Raw genomic sequence first — 13,851 nt, 5'->3', positions numbered from 1 at the left:
ACAGTCATACATATCACATACCTACATCTGCCTATACCTGTTGCCCTCATATTTAACCCTTTTTAGCACTAAAGCAAACTGTTATATGCTCAAATTTGTCATTTAAAAAAAACTGGCCTCAGGAGATATTTTTTCTCTTGCCTGTCAGCTGAAAGAGTGTGCCCAAATACCTCCAAAAAGTGATATGGACAATTGTTAACATAACTTCAAATAATTTTATAATCCTGTAATTTAATTTTATGAACCTCCCCTGTATGGCAATGTATGTCACAGACAAAGATGCTGAAATGCCCATAACAGTGAATTTATTCAGACTGCAAGAAGCAACAAGGCTTACTGTAAAGCAAAACAAGGATTATTTTATACAAACACCTTTACCCTGCTATTTTTTATTTTTAGCATCTCAGAAAATAACCTTCATAGAAACTTAAAATACAGCATTTGGAATTTAAGATGATCAGCTCTACAGTTTAAATATGCAACCCCACGTCTTCCCTCTGACTCCACTGCTGCCAAGTTAGAGAAGGAGCTAGCCAAATCTTTTTAAACACGTGACTGGCACGGTTATTACAGATGGAATTTCTGACCCACAACTGTTTCAAGGCTGTTCCTCTGCCTTGAACACATGGGACTGCCTTAGGCTTGTCTCTTGCTTGCCTGCTTGTGATAATTCTTATCCCACCTTTCCTTTCTGGAGAGGACTCCATTAATTCTGTTTCATCCAGAGTCTGTCTTACATATTTACTTCCATTAAATATGAAGTGACATGTTAAAAACAAACCAATAAACAAAAAATATAAAACCAGGTAATTTCTCACTCAGACACCATGATGTGGCCTAGGCATTATACATGCCACACATGTGAAACTTCAACAGCGACTCTGCGCTTTTTGGCCAAGGCAAGGCATTTTGTGCATTCCTATATTAGAGGTCCCATGTTATATGTCTATGATGTGCCTCAGAAATGAAAGATATGTATAAATACATTAATTCTTATGAATCAGATCTGTACAGTGTGCTTCTAGCTTCAGTGAATGGATTAACTTCAGTGAAATGGACAATATACGATAAATATGACCCTGCCGTTTACATGTAGCTGTGCTGGTCCTAGGATACTAGATAGAGTAGGCGAAGTAATATCTTTTACATCACCCACCTTGTCCCCCTGCCATTTATCATCATTCAACTGGGCCAACTCAAACAGTACAAATGAAATGCACAGGGGGAAAGTTCTATTCATTTGTTTCTTTAAGCTGAGTTCACTAATTCAACCCTTCAGACAAGAATCACAGACCAATCAAATTGCTTTTCTTTTAGAAAGTATTTGCTGTTTTTGCTTTAAGTAGTATCACAAGTTTAACCATGAAAAAGGACAGCTTCAACACCTATCAGTGTCCTTATTAAGTGGCTTTGGCTTAACAGGCATTTGATTCTGCCATGAGCAGAGCACTCTGGCCCTGATCCAGCAAAGCACCTAAACATGTGTTTAACTTTAAATTAACACTATAGTTAACAATGAGAGACAGCTGATTTTTTCCTTGAACATATTAAACAGGGCTGTCCAGTAATTTGGTGGGAATAATACATGTTTCCTCTTCTAATCTATTACTTAGCTAAAACTCCTGTCTTTTCACAGATGTATCTGAAGCTTTATTCATTTAATCTTATTTGCACTAACAAGTCCCACTTAAGTTTTTTCATATAGGTTGTGACTGAAGTACTCAATATTCTTGCATGTACATTGATCCTCTTATTTTACCACTGGAATTCAAAACTGGAAGCTCCTCAAAATAAGCAGGAAAGGATCTGCCTTCCCTGTTTTGAAACAGATATAGTAGGATCTCTATTTGCTGCTCTTGTAAACAAGGTTCTTAACATGCTTATGTGCCTCTGTTTTGCCTACCTATTTTCAGATATCATGAGTCTCCATTGGAATTAAATATTTGGGGTCACATTCTTTTGAAAGATTTTTGAAAGGTGACCTATGTAGATGAGTGGACTATGCTAGATATATTGTACTGTGGAATCCAAATATTTTTTAGGGTTTTAAAGATCCAGCATCATACCATTCCTGCAAGGGTTTATAATGAGGGAAGGCCAAGGGAAGAGACATGAAAGGCTCAGCCAACAATCTCTTTAGAAAAGATGATCAAACAACATACCATATGAAATTCACCAGGATTATACAGAAAACATTTATACTGCTTCAAAATAACAATGGGATAAGCTCATTACCTTTCATGAGTAGAAATACTTGAACTACAAAAGCCTGTAGAAACAAGAATGAAAGGTAATATAGGGAGAGGCGCAGAGTACTGAACAGTACCAGCAACAATATAGGTTGATACGAAACATTGGTAGATAAGGAAGGGAGTGGGAGATTTCAGAGTCTGACTTCATGAATGTCCTCCTTTTGGGAAAATATTTAGCAATGACTTCTGAAGACATTCATTAACTTTAATTTAGTGTAAAATAAAGATGTTTAATGATGCATATTTTAAACAAAATACATAGAACTCCTTCTTTTATTACCTAAACAGAAATACTAGTTTCTTTGAAATTATAGGTATTTCAGAGGACATAAAGAAAATGTATAACAGTAGAAAAAAAGTAAAACAGAAGAGAATGAATCAGTCATCTTTTTGCTCTAAGGTGGTGTTTACTGTCCGTCCCCCACCCCCACCCAGTGTGTAAAGTGATCTGAAAAAAGTGGGGTGCCTATCATAATCTGGGAGCAGCAGCTTTGAGTACTCTCCTCAGCTACCCAGATCAATTTTTTATTTTTTTGCCAGGTCCACGATACTTGCGACAACCTCGCCTCCCCCGCACGCGTCTGCCCCCTATACACACCCTTTAATCATTGTTCCCACCCCACCTGCTTTTTTAATACAAAGAAATTTGAGATGGCTGTGTTCATTTTTGTTTTTTGGGATAATCTTATTCCTTGTTGTCACTCAGGCCCCAAGCACAAGAAGTGTTTTCCTATTTCAGGTTGCTTTCCTGAATCAGGGCCTAAATTCATAACTTTGTAAGTTTATAAACCGAGTTTTATTACTGGTTCCAAGACCTGGTTATTAGACCACAAAGCTTATCATCTTTCTTGAATTAGCGATGGTTACATTATTTGAAAGAGTTACACAATTATTTTTTTATGAAAATGATATAGCAGGAAAGTTGGACTTGACAGGTGGCTATATCTGTACATTTCAGTTATAATTTTGTGTAAAATTATTCTGAACTTTTATGTACCTTCTGCATGGATAACTTGTATTTGTGTTCCTCCTCATTCAGGGAGAGGGTAAGGAATAAGAAAATAGATCAGACTTGCTTAGGTAGATGTGGATTAGGTTAACAATCCGTCCTTGGGTGTTGGGGGAAGAAAGCAGATTCACTCACCAAACAGGTTTGTTCTTAATTGAGGGAATGTTTCTCAAATGTTAATTGGAACCTGAACTTGAAACTGGAAACTGAACTTAGAAAACAATAAAAAAAGACAGGTGTAGTCCTGGTTAAGAAAGGTAAGCACCACACATCCAGAGAGACTTTATAAATAAATGGGTCTTGCTACAACTTGCAGGTAGTACAGAGATTGCTTTCTAGCAAGACAGCCAAACTTTACCAAACTGAGGGATGGCAGAGAAAGAACTTTGTAGACAAGCTATTCTACTAATCCTGTCTATTTTAGGCAATTATAATGCTCCTGTCACCATAGTATCTAGGACAGGGGTTCCCAAACTTGGTTCGCTGCTTCCCACATCTCCCATTGGCCAGAAACCGGCGAACCATGGCCAATGGGAGCTGCGAGCAGCCGTACTTGCGGGCGCTTAGATAAACAAAGTGTCTCACAGCCCGCCAGGGGCTTACCCTAAACAAGCTGCGAACCAAGTTTGGGAACCCCTGATCTAGAAACAGATACAGAAGAGTCTCATTAAAACTGTCTGTAAAGAACCTTGCTCTTTATCATTCCTATGTTCAGACACTAGGGCTGTAAATGTAAATAAATTTAAATTGGTATTCTATTATTGTTTACCAGTGTGATTAAAACTGTGATTAATTGCAACTTCTTTTAATCTTGTGATTAATTGCGATTTTTTAAAAATCTTTTGACCACCCTATCAGACACTATTTTTCCATCTTCTTCTTCCCTTTTCTTTCTTTTTTCTTTCAAATCAACCTGCTTTTTAATTAATATGAACTGAATTTGAATTTAGGTCTTGTTTAGACTAGGATTTGGAAGTTGTTAGCTATTATTTGTTGAACCTGACAAGATTAAACATGTGGAAGGTACACTACTTTGTCTATACTGGGCTTTGTCTACACTATTAATGTTTGCTAACCGTGTCCAAATCCTGGCCTAGACAAGATCGTAGGACACTTTAATTGGAGTAAAACATTCTCAGGAATCCCTAAGTGAAAGAGATACATTTTTGGTTAAAAGAAACCATATGCTTCTCCTTTGAATAGTCAGGTTCACTGTTTCCACTATAGGTGTTTTTCCCTCTGCTGTGCAGATTTAAACTTTAAGTAAAATTTTCAAAAGTACTCATTTTCAAAAGTGACTTAGGCAGCTAAGGCCTGTCTTAAAAGTTATGTCACTTTAACTATACCAGCATTGCTAAAGAGGCAACACCCCCTCGTCTCTCAATACAGTTATGCAGGTATAGATTATTTCATTTTGGTGAAACAAAATAAGGCTACACGGTATAAAGCACCTTATATCAGTATACCTGAATCTACACTATGGCTTTAACCAGCATAGCTATGTTGGTCAAGGGTGCAATTTTAAATCAACATAGTTATTCTATTAAAATTTTTTAAGCGTAAAACAGGCTGAAGTCTCTTTGAAAGTCAATGGGACTTAGGCCTGATCTACACCTAAAAGTTAGCTCAGGGCTCTGAAAAATTTCATACCTTGTGCAATACAGTCAGGTTGACCTAACTCCCACTGTACATGCAGCTAAGGGCATAGCTACACTTGCACATGTAGAGCGCTTTGAGTTAAACCAGCCTTCGTAGAGCGCAGTAGGGAAAGCGCTGCAATCTGTCCACACTGACAGCTACAAGCACATTGGCATGGCCACAGAGAGCAGTGCATTGTGGTAGCTATCCCAGCATGCAAGTGGCTGCAACGTGCTTTTCAAATGGAGGTGGGTGGGTGGAGTGTGACAGGGAGTGTGTTGTGTGTATGTGGGGGGAGAGAGCGTGTGTTTTTTTGGGGGGGTTGAGAGCATGTCAACATGTTGTCTTGTAAGTTCAGACAGCAGACCCCTCCCTCCCCTCCCGCCTCTCTCTCACACACACACACAGCATTCCACAGTAATGGTTGCTTTGTCTTGGAGCAGATAAGCATGCCGGCTGTCAGAAACGGCGCTTTCAAAGGGCATATCCATATTCCTACAGCGAGTTCAAAACAATGAGAAGAGTGGCCACTTGACTTAAGGAGATTATGGGACATTTCCGGAGGCTGATCAGAGCGCAGTAATGCAACACCTCGTTCACACTGACGTTTCAGCCAAGGCGCAACAAGCGTTAATCTTCTTGCCGAGGTGGAGTACCAGGAGCGCTCTAGCCATGGAATCAGAGTGCTCTACGTGCCTTGCCAGTGTGGACAGGCGCCCGAGGCTGCTTTAATGCGCTCTAACTCGCAAGTTAAGCCAAACCCATCAACGATCTACATAACAGCACTACAGTGGCACAGTTGCAATGCGGTAGCAGTGCTGCTGCAGCGTAGTAATACCCATAGGCTCCAAGTCTGTGAGTCAATGGGACTTCAGTGCTTTTGAGAATTTTATTCCTTGTCTAGAAACTGGGGTGTGATATTAGATCAAATTACCCAGTTCAATCCAAGCAGTTTAGCACATGCTTAACATGCCTTGACTACAGTTTAAGATGTTAATAGTTTAAACCTAGGTAACGCAATCTAACATCATACCTTTAAATACTAGTTTAGATAAGACTTGAGAGTGCTTCTAGAGCTGTACTGTGGGGGAATATTAGTTCAACCACAATTAAGGTTAAGACTATCTTCTTGTTTAAAATAGACGATTTTTCTAAATGCTCTAAAAAACCCATAGTGAAATATAAGTCAGGGACCAATAAAGTTATTATAACTAAGCAAATATTTAGACTCATGAGATATATGAATAAGCAATAAAATATAGTGAAAGTAGCGTCTGTATGTCTCATTTTGTGATGTCTGGGGAAATGTATGAACTGCAGCCCAAGTAGCTGGTTTACAAGTCTACTCAGGAAACAAGTCTTCTTTCCCAGTTTGAAGCTTGTTTGAAACTGATTTAGGAAGGCTGAAACCTTTAGATTTATAAGATTCCCTGACACAGAATTTTAGCCTCCTAGCAATGAAGAGTTTTGGTCTAATCCATAGACCTCCTGAAAGCTTTTGTCTTTTTGAGGTAAATTCAGAGAACTCCTTGCACATCCACTGTGTGCCATAACTATCCCTCCAGATGAAGAGTGCCAGGGAAGTGGAATGAAAGTGTAACCTTCTGAACAGTGGACGACAATTTGAGGATGAAGGCCAAGTCTTGGTGAAGCACTACTCTATCTGAGGGCTTGTCTACACAGCCTCACAGTTTGGACTACAGGGTGTGAACAGCAGTGTGCACCCAAGTGCTGAGCTTTAACTCCCCCCTGTGGGAGCTGCAGGCACAAAGTAAAAGGTTCCTAGTTCATGTTAACTTAGCCCTCTTCAAACAGAGCTACATTAATTTGAACTAGGAACCCTTTAGTTTGCACCCCATTGTCCACATGAGGGAGCTACAGTGCACCTCTGTGGTGCATACTGCTATTCACACCCTGCAGTCCGAACTGTGGGGCAACGGAGACATAAGTGGAGTGAAAGATACAATATTGAGTAAAATCCCATTGACAAAACTCCTGGCTCTGAGATTTGTGGAGATAAGTAGTGCCACTCTGAATGTATGGCTAAAATTGAGGTTTATTAAAGCATTCTTTACAAGGTTAAATTTGCAGGTCACTCTAACTTGTGAGGGTCAGGGATGAATCACTTGACATATGGACAGGACAAGCATCTGCAATTTCCAGCAAATAAGAATGCTAGATATAGCAGAAGCAGGTTTGTGCAGAGTGATCACCTTTCAGCTAAGAGACAGGCCACAGAGAAAGTCAAAGATGGAGAATTTGAGCTGAACTAATTTAATGGGCTTGGCTATGAATAATGCATTAAATCCTTCCAGAATATTCTGATATTATAGAATTTTTTTTTCAGGATGATAGGAGAAGGAATGCAACTCAGAGACCCCTTCCCCAATGGCAATGACCATTAGCTCCTTGGAGCAGAGACCATTCTTCTTGAGTCCTTGGGGAAGCACCAAGCACACAGTGAGACCTAGAGTAAATAAATAATTATAATGATTTAAATAGAATCAATATGTTAGGGATCCCAGCGATTGGTGGTCCTCATTTTGCCTCTCTCACCAATGGGCTTACTCCTAGTGTGACGCTGCACTCCATAATGTTTTATGGAAATATGCTTATGAGTGTAAATATGATGTAACTGGAATATGCTTTATGCAAAAGGTCTCTTGTAAGGTATTATTACAAAGCTTATAATCTACTGAGTGTGTTCTTTCTATTTGACAGGTTTCAGAGTGACAGCCGTGTTAGTCTGTATTCGCAAAAAGAAAAGGAGTACTTGTGGCACCTTAGAGACTAACCAATTTATTTGAGCATGAGCTTTCGTGAGCTACAGCTCACTTCATCGGATGCATACCGTGGAAACTGCAGCAGACTTTATATACACACAGAGAATATGAAACAATACCTCCTCCTACCCCACTGTCCTGCGTGACCAGAGAGATTGAAGTGTTCTCTGACTGGTGTATGAATGTTATAATTCTTGACATCTGATTTGTGTCCATTTATTCTTTTACATAGAGACTGTCCAGTTTGACCAATGTAAATGGCAGAGGGGCATTGCTGGCACATGATGGCATATATCACATTGGTGGATGTGCAGGTGAACGAGCCTCTGATAGTGTGGCTGATGTTATTAGGCCCTGTGATGGTGTCCCCTGAATAGATATGTGGGCACAGTTGGCAACGGGCTTTGTTGCAAGGATAAGTTCCTGGGTTAGTGGTTCTGTTGTGTGGTATGTGGTTGTTGGTAAGTATTTGCTTCAGGTTGCGGGGCTGTCTGTAGGCAATCTCTGGTCACGCAATCACAGACATGAAGGTCGCTATCTTAAAACAAAAAAACTTCAAATCCAGACTCCAGCGAGAAACTGCTGAATTGGAATTCATTTGCAAATTGGATACTATTAATTTAGGCTTAAATAGAGACTGGGAGTGGCTAAGTCATTATGCAAGGTAGCCTATTTCCCCTTGTTTTTTCCTACCCCCCCCCCCAGATGTTCTGGTTTAACTTGGATTTAAACTTGGAGAGTGGTCAGTTTGGATGAGCTATTACCAGCAGGAGAGTGAGTCTGTGTGTGTATGGGGGTGGGGGGGGTGGGGGGGTCAACTTGATGATCACTTTAGATAAGCTATTACCAGTAGGACAGTGGGGTGGGAGGAGGTATTGTTTCATATTCTCTGTGTGTATATAAAGTCTGCTGCAGTTTCCACGGTATGCATCCGATGAAGTGAGCTGTAGCTCACGAAAGCTCATGCTCAAATAAATTGGTTAGTCTCTAAGGTGCCACAAGTACTCCTTTTCTTTTTGCGAATACAGACTAACACGGCTGTTCCTCTGAAACCTATCTTAAACCTGGTGCTTTTCCATTTAGAAGGATGGGTGGGCATCCAGAGAGACAAAAGATTCCCCCTTGTGCCAAAGCTGGAAGAGAACAAAGGGGGCTGCCAGAAAACCCCTCCTTACCACCTGAGCTGGAACTAACAAGGACTGTACCGGGGAAAGGATTGGGCCCAGACTAGGAAGGAGTCTGTGAAAGAAGCTTATTGGAACATCTCTGAGGGTGAGATATTACCTGTATCAGTTTCTTAATGTACTAGGCTTAGACTTGTGTATTTTTGCTTTAGTTTGCTTGGTAACTTACTTTGTTCTGTCTGTTATTACTTGAAACAACTTAAATCCTACTTTTTATCCCTAATAAAATCAGTGTTGTTTATTAGTAAACCCAGAGTAAGTGATTAATACCTGGGGGAGCAAACAGCTGTGCATATATCTCTATCAGTGTTATAGAGGGCGGACAATTTATGAGTTTACCCTGTATAAGCTTTAGACAGAGTAAAATGGATTTATTTGGGGTTTGGATCCCATTGGGAACTGGGTGTCTGGATGCTAGAGATAGGTGATCTGCTGAGCAGTTTTTGGTTAAAGTCTGCAGCTTTGGGTGCGTGGACCAGACCTGGGTTGGTGTCGCAGCAGGCTAGCGTGTCTCGCTCAACAAGGCAGGGTTCTGGAGTCCCAAGCTGGCAGGGAAAACGGGCTTAGAGGTAATTCCAGCACGTCAGGTGACCGTCCCAAGGGGGTCTCTGTGACTGAACCTGTCACACCTGGCTCTCAGGCATTAGCAATCTCTGCAAGTACAACTCATTTAGATGAAATCCCCATTGCCCCATAGTCACAAAAGCATCGCTTTTTCCCCATGCCTTAGCGGTATGGGAATACAAACAACAACAATACAATCATGGGCCAAGAGTTAGTCCTTAGAATGCAGCCATCAAGCATAAACTCACCCATACCTCTAAACAGAGAAGCCCTTAGTGACAGATACATTATAAAGCCCAGATAAGGATGAGTTTGGAACACATGAGAATCGCTTTAGCTACTTCCTACTTCAAGAAGGAATTTTCTAACTAGGGGTTTTCCCATGCCAATTCGGCCCATTCAGGTATTATTTTTCCACAATCTTCAATGGAGCTGATCACACTTAGTTAAGTTAGGATTATGTGCTCACAAAAATTCATACACAACCTTAAACATAGAAGCTATTGTATTGAGAGAGGCAAGTTCTGCCTGTCTGGGTTGTGGTCGTGAACACTGAGTCCTCAAGAGATTGGGAGGCAGGGAGAAACACCAGAGGGCTACTACTAGTCTCTCTCCTCCATGGTTGGGCGAGCCCTTAAACTACATCAAAAAGCAGAGATTAAATTAGTACTGTGTCTAGGTCAACAGTCCCACTAGATCTATCACACCCATGCTTCTCTCAGCAAGAGAGTCAGCTCACACACAGTCAGAATGGGATGACAAGTGAAAACTGGAGTTTAAACTGGAAGGTGAATTGCAATCTTAACATTTTTCCCAGTCCAAATTGTAAAAAAAACTGGGAGGATATTTTTAATTCTAATCTAATTCAAACAAACATACATCACTTTTCCATCTCTTTTAGACTTAAGATTTGATCTGAATATTCAAAGCATCAGTTTCCAACAGATTGTGGTTTAATAAAATCACAGCCACAATATAAGTTTGAAATTAATTTTCTGGGGTGAAGTGGGTGGGAGTAGAGGCAAAGGCTTTATCACTTTTTCTGATAAGAGTTTATGGATGGTACAGATAACCTGTTGATCACCCAAGCAAAAGGAACATCTAACATAGTTGATTAGCCAATTCTGAACTGCTAAAAGATCTTTAGGGGATTCACACTGTCTGCACTGGGGCGGGGGGGAGTAGCAAAATCAACTGACAGATTAATCCATGTATGCAGTGTTGTTGTAGCAGTGTTGGTCCTAGAATATTAGAGACGGTAGGTGAAGTAATATCTTTTACAGGACAGCTTTCCTGGTGAGAGACAACAATCAACTTTACACAGAACTCTCCTTCAGGTGTGCTAATCCAGGTTCATCCAAATAGTTTCGAATGACTAGGAGGATGTAGAATCCATAGTTTCCCCAGTTTGAACCTGCTAATAATTATCTTTTATTCAGCATGAGAGGTTGTCCTCAAGAAATTTCAGACTATTTTACAGCATCTTAAACCACAATTCACATATCCAGACAGGATGAAACAGTGTCTTGAATAAAATAGCTCCAAATGAACATCACTTAAAAAAAATTATTGGAAGTACCCCTTCCAGCATGAAATCCTACCACACAAATAATTTAAGTAAATTTGCATAAGGGACTACTCCAATTAAAGACAGAATAACTTGTTTTATTAATGCATAGTTAATACATAGAGAAGTGGAGATCATACTCAATATCCAAGCTACAATTTTGATAAACCATGCAATAATAATATATGTAAATTAACAATTCCAGCCAACTGCAGTGTTCAAAAATCATAAATCAGGCCCTCAAAATATGAGATTTGCTTAAAAATAATGAGTCTTATTAAAAATAGTAAGTTTTAGGTGCTTTTTATTTGTCTGCTGGTTTTTGAGCCTTTAGGATGTATTTATGTTATGATTTTCCAACTTTTCTCCACTACCATGAGAGCTTTTTTTTTTAAATTGAAGCATAGAAGCAACTGAACACAAGAGCTGGGCTTTAAGAAAACACCTCATCAAATATCACTGGACCTGGAGATGAAAATCACAAGATTTGGCAACACTGCAATTCTTTAACATCGACGAGAATTCACAGATCCTGAGATTTCAAGTTACCCTCAAATGGAAATAGCCCTTTGCATATTTTTTAGTATCCTCTAGGAACAGCTTACTTGCTAACTCATCACAAGTTTCTGTCTAGATTTAAAAGAACTACTGTGTTAATACAGTAGAGCAAGTAAATATCATACTTTAGTTCTGTTATTACTTTACTGACAACTCCTGAAATTACTGTTTTACAGTTATTCTGCAATCGTTCCTCTCTCTCCAATTACTGGCCAAATTCTGATCTTTAATCTTAGAAGTCTAAAAATATAAGGACAGACTGATAAATGGAAACCAAATATATTTAATAAAATTTGCTTCAGGAGGCTGCTTGTTACACAATTGCTGTCCGTGACGGAAACTAGAGTAGAGTCATCTCTTAGTACATCTGTTCCTCTGCTAGTGGTTTAACTGACAGGAAGCAGAAACAAAGATATGGAGTCTGAATGACAAGTGTTTCCTGCCTTCACAGCTACATCTTTCTTTTTTACTTGTCATAAAATAATCCACTGGTCCTTAAGTGTGACAGGCAAAGATACAAGTAGCAGCATACATAGCGAGATGAATTTCTCCTAAAACTTAGGACAAATATTTTTTTCAAAAAAGGAGGGCAAAAAGTTATTCCCACACAGAAATATAGTCAATTTGATATGACATAACTAGTCCAAGTTTATTGGAACATGGTTTCATGAGAATCACAAACCATAATATTAGAACTGTGATCATATCAACTCTTCAACTGTATCCCAGTACTACACACATCAGTACTACATAAGTTTTAGTGTGTGGCCTTCTGTAAAGCAGCTACTAGACAGCAGAGCATCCTAGTATGTCAAACACTCCGTATCAGATAAACAGAGAGAAACAGAGGTTAACCATAAATATACAGCAGCCAATGGTGGAAGCCACATTGCTCAGAACTTTCAGTAGTCGTCCAGACATTAAAACATTAAAAATATATGCTGAATGTAACAATTTTCTACTGGCATGGGATTAGATTAGGTGACCGAACAGGTTTTTTTAACTGTAGTTTCTAGGATTCCACCATAAAATAATGAAGGTGTATTTAGTTCACTACGGGGGAAAAAAAAAAGGCACAGTAAGAACTACTATAGAGTTGGCAAGCAAAGGATCAGGGGACAGACAAAGCAAATTTTCATTAAAAAAAGCGGCACAACTCTGTTACAGCTGTAACCAGGGTCCTCAGGTTCTAATGACTATATATTCAAAAAGCCCCTTTGATCCCCCTAGTATGTTATACCTGAAGATCTCTGTGAGGTAAAGTCATCCACTTGCTTCCAGACTCCCCGCCAAAATCTAGGCCATCAGAAAGTTTCATTTTCTTAGTCAGCCAGCAACCTAAAAAAGTTGACCACATTGTTTTTAAGGAAAGAGGAGGAACGGAGAGAAATTGTTTAAGGTGGTCCTAAGAAGTGCAACTAGGGGTGGATAAGAAATGCCATACAGGATCTTCTCGATTATCCTACTTCTGTCAGTGGCCAGTTGTCTTGATTTAATGATACAAAAGAGAGGGAAACAAATTTTAGGCTGGATATCTGGAAGGTTCACTAACAGTCTCCAGGAAAGTATTGGAAGTTACATTATTTAATTGCTTTAAATTAAACAGAACAAAGCTACTGGAAATAATAAATGGCATCTATCTTAGAGTTTTACACTGCTGCCCTCACTGTAGCATCTGAGCTCCGTCCATGTAAAATCAATAGCAACAGCAAAGTGCCTGGTGTACTTCATGGTGTCTCTGGCACTTCTACCCCAAGCAGAGTTTTCACCCCATAAAGGGAGTTTTTTTGGGAGAGAAGGGAGGCAAGAGGGGTTGCTGATTGAAAGGCGGTTGGGAATAAAAAGGGTGTTCAACTTGTGAGTGTCACTTCCTCCACAGCACTGGACTCGGGTCACTTGCTGGTTTAACAAGAATAAATGGCAGATTCTCCGTAACTTGAAGTCTTTAAATCATGATTTGAGGATTCAGTAACTCAGACAGAGGTTGTGGGTCTATTACAGGAAAGCGTGGGTGAGCTTCTGTGGTCTGCATTGTGCAGGAGGTCAGACTAAATTATCACTCTTTTGGACTTAAAGTCTTTGGTGTAAAGGCTTTCTTCAAGAAGAAAGTTTTTGCAATGTTTCCTAAAGATGGCCAGACTCTGGATTTGTCTGATCACCTCCCAAAATTGTTCCGCAGCCAGATCTCCATAACAGATAATGCTTTGTCTCCAGTTCTTACATGAAAAGAAAGGAATACTTGTGGCACCTTAGAGACTAACCAATTTATTTGACATCTGATGAAGTGAGCTGTAGC

At 39.7% G+C, this 13,851-nt stretch overlaps 1 protein-coding gene across 12 annotated transcripts in view; it reads right to left on the bottom strand.

The window, feature by feature from the left end:
- The window catches only part of ELF1 (E74 like ETS transcription factor 1), a 140,286-nt gene that overhangs the window by 67,671 nt on the left and 58,764 nt on the right, over nt 1-13,851 (bottom strand). For 4 of the 12 annotated variants that reach the window (XM_048851412.2, XM_048851362.2, XM_048851378.2 and 1 more), the window contains exon 2: nt 12,796-12,893. The exons of the other annotated variants lie outside the window; for them this stretch is intronic. The gene's annotated coding sequence lies outside the window, so the exon portion shown is untranslated. The remainder of the gene's footprint in view (nt 1-12,795; nt 12,894-13,851) is intronic. 12 annotated transcript variants of the gene reach the window in all.

This window comes from Caretta caretta, chromosome 1 (assembly GCF_965140235.1).
Source record: "Caretta caretta isolate rCarCar2 chromosome 1, rCarCar1.hap1, whole genome shotgun sequence".
Taxonomy (NCBI): Eukaryota; Metazoa; Chordata; order Testudines; family Cheloniidae; genus Caretta; species Caretta caretta.
Note: the sequence above shows the minus strand (reverse complement) of the source record. Positions and strands in the feature narration are given on the sequence as shown.